This window comes from Microtus pennsylvanicus, chromosome 11 (genome assembly GCF_037038515.1).
Source record: "Microtus pennsylvanicus isolate mMicPen1 chromosome 11, mMicPen1.hap1, whole genome shotgun sequence".
Classification (NCBI taxonomy): Eukaryota; Metazoa; Chordata; class Mammalia; order Rodentia; family Cricetidae; genus Microtus; species Microtus pennsylvanicus.
The window spans coordinates 67,977,920-67,985,481 of NC_134589.1; positions in this window are offsets into that span (position 1 = coordinate 67,977,920).

Below are 7,562 nucleotides of genomic sequence, written 5' to 3' on the forward strand. Positions count from 1 at the left end.
TTAGTCCCAGCACTTGGGAGGCCAAAGCAGACAGATCTCTGAGTTTGAGGCCAGCTTGCTTTACAGAGTGAGTTCCAGGACAGTCAGAGATGCTGCACAGAGAAACTCTGACTCAAAAAAACAAAACAAAAAGACAAGGTTTCCCTCTGTAACGAACCGTTTTGTAAATTCCTGCGAAGAATATAGCGCTTTGTTCATGTTGACATCAACAGGCTGCGGGGGAGGCGGGTCTTTTTGCCTAGGCTAACCAGACTCACAGGGCAACTAAGGGAGACAGCATTAGGATGATGGCACCCACGTTAGAGATGGAACCCGGCACTTTGTGCGTGCTAGGCAAACACTCTGCCCACTGAACTACACCGCCAGCCACCTAGTGGGTTCCAGTCTGGAAAACCTCGTTCCAGCGGGGTCAGTCTCCTGTCGGTCCTATAGTGTCAGCTGGGTGCACACACATCCGGGTGCACACACATCCGGGTGCACACACATCCGGGTGCGTGTGTGTTGAGTGCGGAAGACAGCCTTGGCTATATCTCTCAGACGCCACTCTTCTTGAGACAGGACCTCCTCCCTGTCTCCTCCTTACCAAGGAGGCTAGGCTGCCAGATGTCCACCCATCTCCTCCTCCCCAGAAGGATTACAAGTGTCACTCTATCTAATTTAAAAAAAAAAAATCCGAGTTCTGGGGGTCGAACTCATGCTTTCGGGACAAGTGCCTGACTAGCTGAGCACTTTCCCAGGCCTCCGCCCCAGCTTTCTGAGCAGGATTTTGTCAAAGGAGCTGCAGAGAAGACTCATGGAACCTCTCTGCATTATTTGCTTTTGGGGACAGGTTTTTACTGTATAACTCAGATCCATCAACCTCTGCCTCCCTAGTGCTGGCATCAAACGCATGCACCACCCGGCACAGCTCTGCGTTCTCTCTCACCTATTAACCTCCTACATCATCTCAAAGTTGAGGTTTTAGAAAATCAAATCCCAGAAGAGATACTTTAGCCTTCCTTCGGCCAGATCACCCGGATGTGCATTCCTCCGCTGAAGGAACTTGGAGTGAATAAGGAAGGTGACAAGGTTTTATTGGAGCCGAGAACATTGGACTCTGTTCTTCCCCATGCAGGACACCCAGCCTGCAGTCAGTGTTCAATAAATATTTATTCAGTGAACTCAGTGTTTCCAAGAGAGCTACGATGCCAGTCAGGCACAGGCTGTAAAGGACTCGTAACCCTTCCTGTCACAGCAGCGGGACAGGGAGAGACACCAGTACCAAAGGGATCTATAAACGGCTAAGCCATTCACAAAGCTCTTTCTTACTCTTAAAGCAACAGACGCCTACAGCACACAGCTGGCCCTGGTGCTCACGTCTAATTTGTTCATTTATTTGACAGCAAGTGCACTATGTAGTGAAGTAGGACAAAGAAGTACTGTGTTGGGCCATTCATAAAAATCCTGCTCTTTCAGGGGTCTGGAGAGAGGGCTCAGTGGCTATGAGCACTTACTGCTCTTCTAGGCGACCTGTGTTCGATTCCAAGCACCCATATGGTGGCTCACAACCATCTGAACCTCTAGTTCCAGGGGATCCAACACCCTCTCTTAGTCTCTGCAGGCACTGAACTCACAAGGTGCAAAGACAGGTCAAATGCTTGTATCACATAAAATTTTAAATCTTGCTCTCGGGATAGATACTAAAATAATCCTGGTCTTATTTTAAAAAATTGACTAATATGCTGAGCGGTGGTGGCACAGCACTTGGGAGGCAGAGACAGAGGTGAATCTCTGTGAGTTCCAGGCCAACCTGGCCTATGAAGCAAGTTCCAGGTCAGCCAGACTGTTATACAGAGAAAATCTGTGTCGAAGAACCAAAATAAGCCGGGCGGTGGTGGCGCACGCCTTTAATCCCAGCACTCGGGAGGCAGAGGCAGGCAGATCTCTGGGAGTTTGAGGCCAGCCTGGTCTACAAGAGCTAGTTCCAGGACAGGCTCCAAAACCACAGAGAAACCCTGTCTCGAAAAAAATAAAAATAAAAATAAAAAAATAAATATATAAATGAAATGACTAATACAGTAATTCCCCCTTTAAGAGAAAAAAAGATTTTTATTTATGCATATGAGTGTGTCTCTGTGTGGGTATGTGCCACGGGTCTGAGGGTGCCCTCAGGAGCCAGAGGAGGCATCGGATCCCCTAGAGTTTCATGTGGTTGTCAGCCTCCTGGTGTGGGTGCTGTGTACCAAACACACGTCCTCTGAAAAAGCAGTGCGTGCTGCTAACTCCTGAACCACGTATCCAGCCCCACTCCCCATTTAAAAATACAGGGTCTCGCTGGGCGGTGGTGGCACATGCCTTTATCCCAGCACTCGGGAGGCAGAGGCAGGCGGATCTCTGTGAGTTCGAGACCAGCCTGGTCTACAAGAGCTAGTTCCAGGACAGGCTCCAAAACCACAGAGAAACCCTGTCTCGAAAAACCAAAAAAAAAAAAAAACAAAAAAAAAAAACAGGGTCTCGTGTAGTCCCAGGCTGGCCTTGAAATCACCAAGCAGCCAAAGGTGACCTTGAACTTCTGATCTTTTCCTCCACCCCACAAATGCTGGGATTACAGGTGTGAGCCAGTTTATGTGTAACAGAGAATAGACCCCAAGGCCTGAGCCTGTTGGATGACTATCATCCTCTTTATCCTCAGTTCAGCTTTCTTCAATAAAGTAGCAAAGGCTGGCACCGATTAAAGATGGGAGGCTCAGGGCCCAGCACTGTGGAGGCAGAGGCAGGAGGCCACAGTTAGAGGCCAGCCTGAGCTACATAGTGAGTTCCAGGACAGCCAGGACTACACATAGAAATTCTGTCTCGAAGCCGGGCGGTGGTGGCGCACGCCTTTAATCCCAGCACTCGGGAGGCAGAGGCAGGCAGATCTCTGGGAGTTCGAGGCCAGCCTGGTCTACAAGAGCTAGTTCCAGGACAGGAACCAAAAAGCTACGGAGAAACCCTGTCTCGGAAAATCCAAAAAATAAAAAATAAAGAAATCCTGTCTCGAAAAACAAAAATAAAACATCAACAAAAAACCCATGAGTTAGGAAGATGACCCAGTCAGGGCTTGTTGTACGAATACCCCCAGCATCTGCGTGGAGAGCCAGGCTTGGTGGGCCACACCTGTAATCCCAAAACTGGAGCAAAGGCAAAAACAGCTGAGTCTCCAGAGCTCCTGGACAGCCATGGCACCTGGGTCAGAAGCTCCAGGTTGAGCAGAAGACCTTGTCTCCGAGGACAGAGAAGGACGGAAGATACCTAGTACTGACCTCTGGCCTCCACACCCTAACACACAGAACCCCAAAACAGAAAATTTCTCCTTCTTTGCAATTTCGTCTGTGTCAGAACTGTTTTTACCATGGGTCTTGGCGCCCTTAGCGTGCGACTCTTCTCTTTCAAGACTGTTTGTTCCCCTTTTCACTGAAGGGGACACTCGGTAGCTTCTCAGACCTGACTGCATTCCGTGGCTCTCTTGCTCTGTGGAGCTGTGACTAAGTAGGCATTCTCCAAGGAAAGAACAGCAGCAGTTAACTGAGCTGGCACCTGAGACAGAAGGCTTTACTCGGCTATTACGGAATACAGTTATAACTCTGTTTTTAAAAGTTTGTTTGCAGCTGAGCGGTGGTGGCACACGCCTTTACTCCCAGCACTTGGGAGACAGAGACAGGCGGATCTCTGTGAGTTCGGGGCTAGCCTAGTCTACAAGAGCTAGTTCCAGGATAGGCTCTAAAACTACAGAGAAATCCTGTCTGGAAAAACCTAAATAAACAAAAGAATTTGTTTGCAATTTATATTTAGTGTATGGGTGTTTTCACCTGTGTATATGTACATGAGCCACATGTCCAGAAGAGGGCATTGGAGGCCCTGGAACTGGAGTTACAGATGGTTTGAGATGCCATGTGGGTGCTGGGAACAGAACCTGGGTTCTCTGAAGCACTCAGTGCTATTATCTGCTGAACCATCTCTCCAGCCGAGGAATAATTCTATTTTGCTATAAATTATTGCTCATCTCTTACTATGCCACTATACCTCACTTTGATTTTCGGGACAGGTTTCTCTGTATAGCCCTGACTTCCTAGAACTCGCTCTGTAGATCAGGCTGGTCTTGAACTTAGAGATCTGCCCGTCTCTGCCTTCCAAGTACTGGGATTAAAGGTGTATACCACCACCATCCTGGCTATTGCACCTCATTTGAATTGAACATTAAATTTGCTGTTACCTGCTTGGAGAGCTAGCTGAGCAGTTAGGAGTGCACACTACTCCAGGACACCTGACAACCTCTTCTGGTTCTACACCATTTACACACACCCACACATAGACACATACATACATATACTTTAAATTAATTTTAAAATATTTTTAATGATTCATTCTTATTTAATGTACATTGGCGTTTGAATATGCGTGTGTGTGTAAGAGTGTCAGATACCTTAAAACAGAAGTTACAGACAGTTGTGAGCTGCCATGTGGGCACTGGGAATGGAACCCAGGTCCTCCGGAAGAGCAGCCAGGGCTCTCAACCTCTGAGTCATCGCTCCAGCACCCTCCCCCCATTTGTTTAAAAATTAGCATTACTGAACCAGTAGGAAGGCTTAGTAGGTAAAGGTGCTTGTTGCCTTACCTGATGACCTGAGTTCAGTCCCCAGAGCCCTCGTGGGGAAAGAGAACAGACTTCTGCAAGTTTTCCTCTAAACGTTATATGTGCACAACAGCACATACAAATAAACGAACAAAGAAATGTAAAAATAACTTTAAAAACTAAACCTAAGTATTACCGTGAATATGTAAGCCCCACAGCTCGCACAGGGCTCAGGGCTGTATGTGGTCTTAGTCCTTCAATGTGGGGCTTGGAGCACACACACCTCACAGGGATGAGGGGCACAATGGAACCTGCGGCTGAGTGGCTCCCTCCCAGATGAAGAGACCCTGTTCCACTCCTCCACTTTGGTGGGGTGAGGACACCTGTATTCCTTAATAGTGTTTCATGGACTTTGTGTGTGTGTTTGCCTTTTTTTTTTTTTTTTTTTTTTTTTTTTTTTTTGGTTTTTCGAGACAGGGTTTCTCTGTGGCTTTGGAGCCTGTCCTGGAACTAGCTCTTGTAGACCAGGCTGGTCTCGAACTCACAGAGATCCGCCTGCCTCTGCCTCCAGAGTGCTGGGATTAAAGGCGTGCGCCACCACCGCCCGGCTGTTTGATTTGTTTTTGAAGAAACAGTTAATAGTAAAGCAAAATGTCTCACCATTGTCTCCTTCCGGCCAGTTTATATACCTAAGAAATACTTGAGGGACTGACAGTTTCTAAAGAATATTTAAATTTTTGTTTTCTTTGATTTTGTTGTTTTAGCTTTTCAAGACAGGGTTTCTCTGCGTAGCCCTGGCTGTCCTGGAACTCGTGCTGGATTAAAGGGCTATGACACCATGGCTGGCAACAATGTTTAACACCCAGGCCCGGTAGGGAGACTGAGGCATGAGGGTAGAAGGCCATCTTTGGCTACAGATGGGACTTCCAGGCCAAGTCTGGGCTACATAAATCACTGTCTCAAAAAAAAAAAGATAAATATTTTAATTTCGTCTTTTTATATATGACTTGCTATAAAGTTAAAATGAAAGATGCTTACAGCAACGTTTATGGAAGCTAAGTCCCTCTCTCAAGCCGGTTCCCTTCTCCATGTAACTGAACACTGAACACTTTCTCCTTTCCCCCACAGAGCAGCTTGGCTTCCCCTCAGGCTGTCTGCAGTGAGCTCTGAAGAGAGCGGCCACTGCCCTTCCAGCCTGCACAAAGCGGTCACACACAGATAAGAGCAGGAAACTGGAGGTACCAGGGGCTCCATCCCGGAGCATTGTTCCTCTGCCTTCCGAGGCCCTGGCACAGTGAGGTGACCGCTTATCTCATCTGGACTAAATACCAAAGCCCAAGGCATCTATTTAAGGCAGTCGAAGCTTCCTCCTTGAATTTCAGATTTCTATCTTCAATGTCCGTTCTCATCCCTGTTCTGAAGTTGTGGCTTTTAGAATAAGAGTAACTGAAGCAGGTTTAGCATAGAGGAGGGGGTGGTGAGGAAGTGGGCACGCCTCAAATGTGTGAGAAACCTTCAAGTTTATAAAGTTAGGGGCTGCAACAGCCCCACAGAGTCACATTGCCTAGGATATGAGCAAAACTACATTTACAAATGAATTGTAATGTTGTTTCCAGGTAGGCTCTCATATAGGCCAGGCTGTCCTCAAACTCACTAGGCAGACCAGGATAAATGTGAACTCGGCCGAGTCGGGAAGATTGTGAGCTGGAGGCCAGCCTGGGCTACATGAAAGGAAAGGGGCTCAACTCTCCTTTCCGCCTAAAAGTGTTGATACATATTGTGTTGACAATGTCACACTGGTAAAATAAGATGTACACCAAAGCGTGAGTCCTGAATGAGAACACGTGTAGCAGGTCCCAGAAGAGGCTAATTCCCGGACAGCGTAGAATGAGGCTTATCAGGGCAGGTGAGCACATCGTGAGTGACATTTGTTTGGTTTGAAGGAAAACTTCTGGAAATGTGCTGACAGGGCAATGGTGTGAATGCCAGTTGATGTCACAGACCCATGCATAGGTGGTATATGCCTTTAATCCCAGCACTCAGGAGGCAGAGGCAGAGGGATCACTGAGTTCAAGGCCAGCCTGGTCTACAGAGTGAATTCCAGGATAGCCAGGGCTCTGTAGAGAGATCCTGTCTCCAAAAAAAGCCAAACCAAAACAAAAATAAAAAAGTGAAGAGACATGGGCTGGGGAGATGATCTAGCAGTCAAGCATCCTGGTTGCTCTTTCAGAGAACCTGAGTTCAGTTCCCAGCACTCTCGTGGTGGGAACTCTAGCTCCAGGAAATCCAGCACCCTTTTCCAGCCTCTCTGCTCTCTGGGTACCAAGAATAAAAAAAAAAAAAAAGATTTACGTCAACTGAAAAGACAATCCATAGAATGGGGAAACATTTGGAACCTGTACTTTGAATAAACGAAGAATTCAACTCATAAAAGAAACACAAATGATCCAGTTACAAAGCAGGTAAAGAACCTGAAACAAACCTGACACATCTCTAAGATTTTATTTCTAATCACAAGCATCTGCTGGATCCCCTAGATTTACAGGTGTCTATGAGCAAACTCACAAGGGTGCTGGGAATTAAGCCCAGCTCCTCTGGAAGAGCAGAAAGAGCCCTCAGCTGCTGAGCAGTCTCCCCAACCGCAGAGAAGATATATACTAATATGGCCTACAGAGACCCTCCAGCATCATTGTCTTTAGGAGGATGCTAACCCTCACCACACTGAGCTACTGCTTCACACGCCTCTGGCTGGCTGCGGGGAAACAAGGTCAAAGTAAGAGGGTGCAGGGATAGCGAGGCCTTCCTACACTGCTGCTGCTGCTTGGGAGAATAGTCCAGCCCACCCCCAAACGGCTAAAGAGACACTGTACATCTGCTTGGTGACTGAGACCTATAACCCTAGCACTGGGAAGCGGAAGCAGGAAGATCACAAGTTTAAGGGTTTACATGAGGTACGGTGGTGTACACCTTT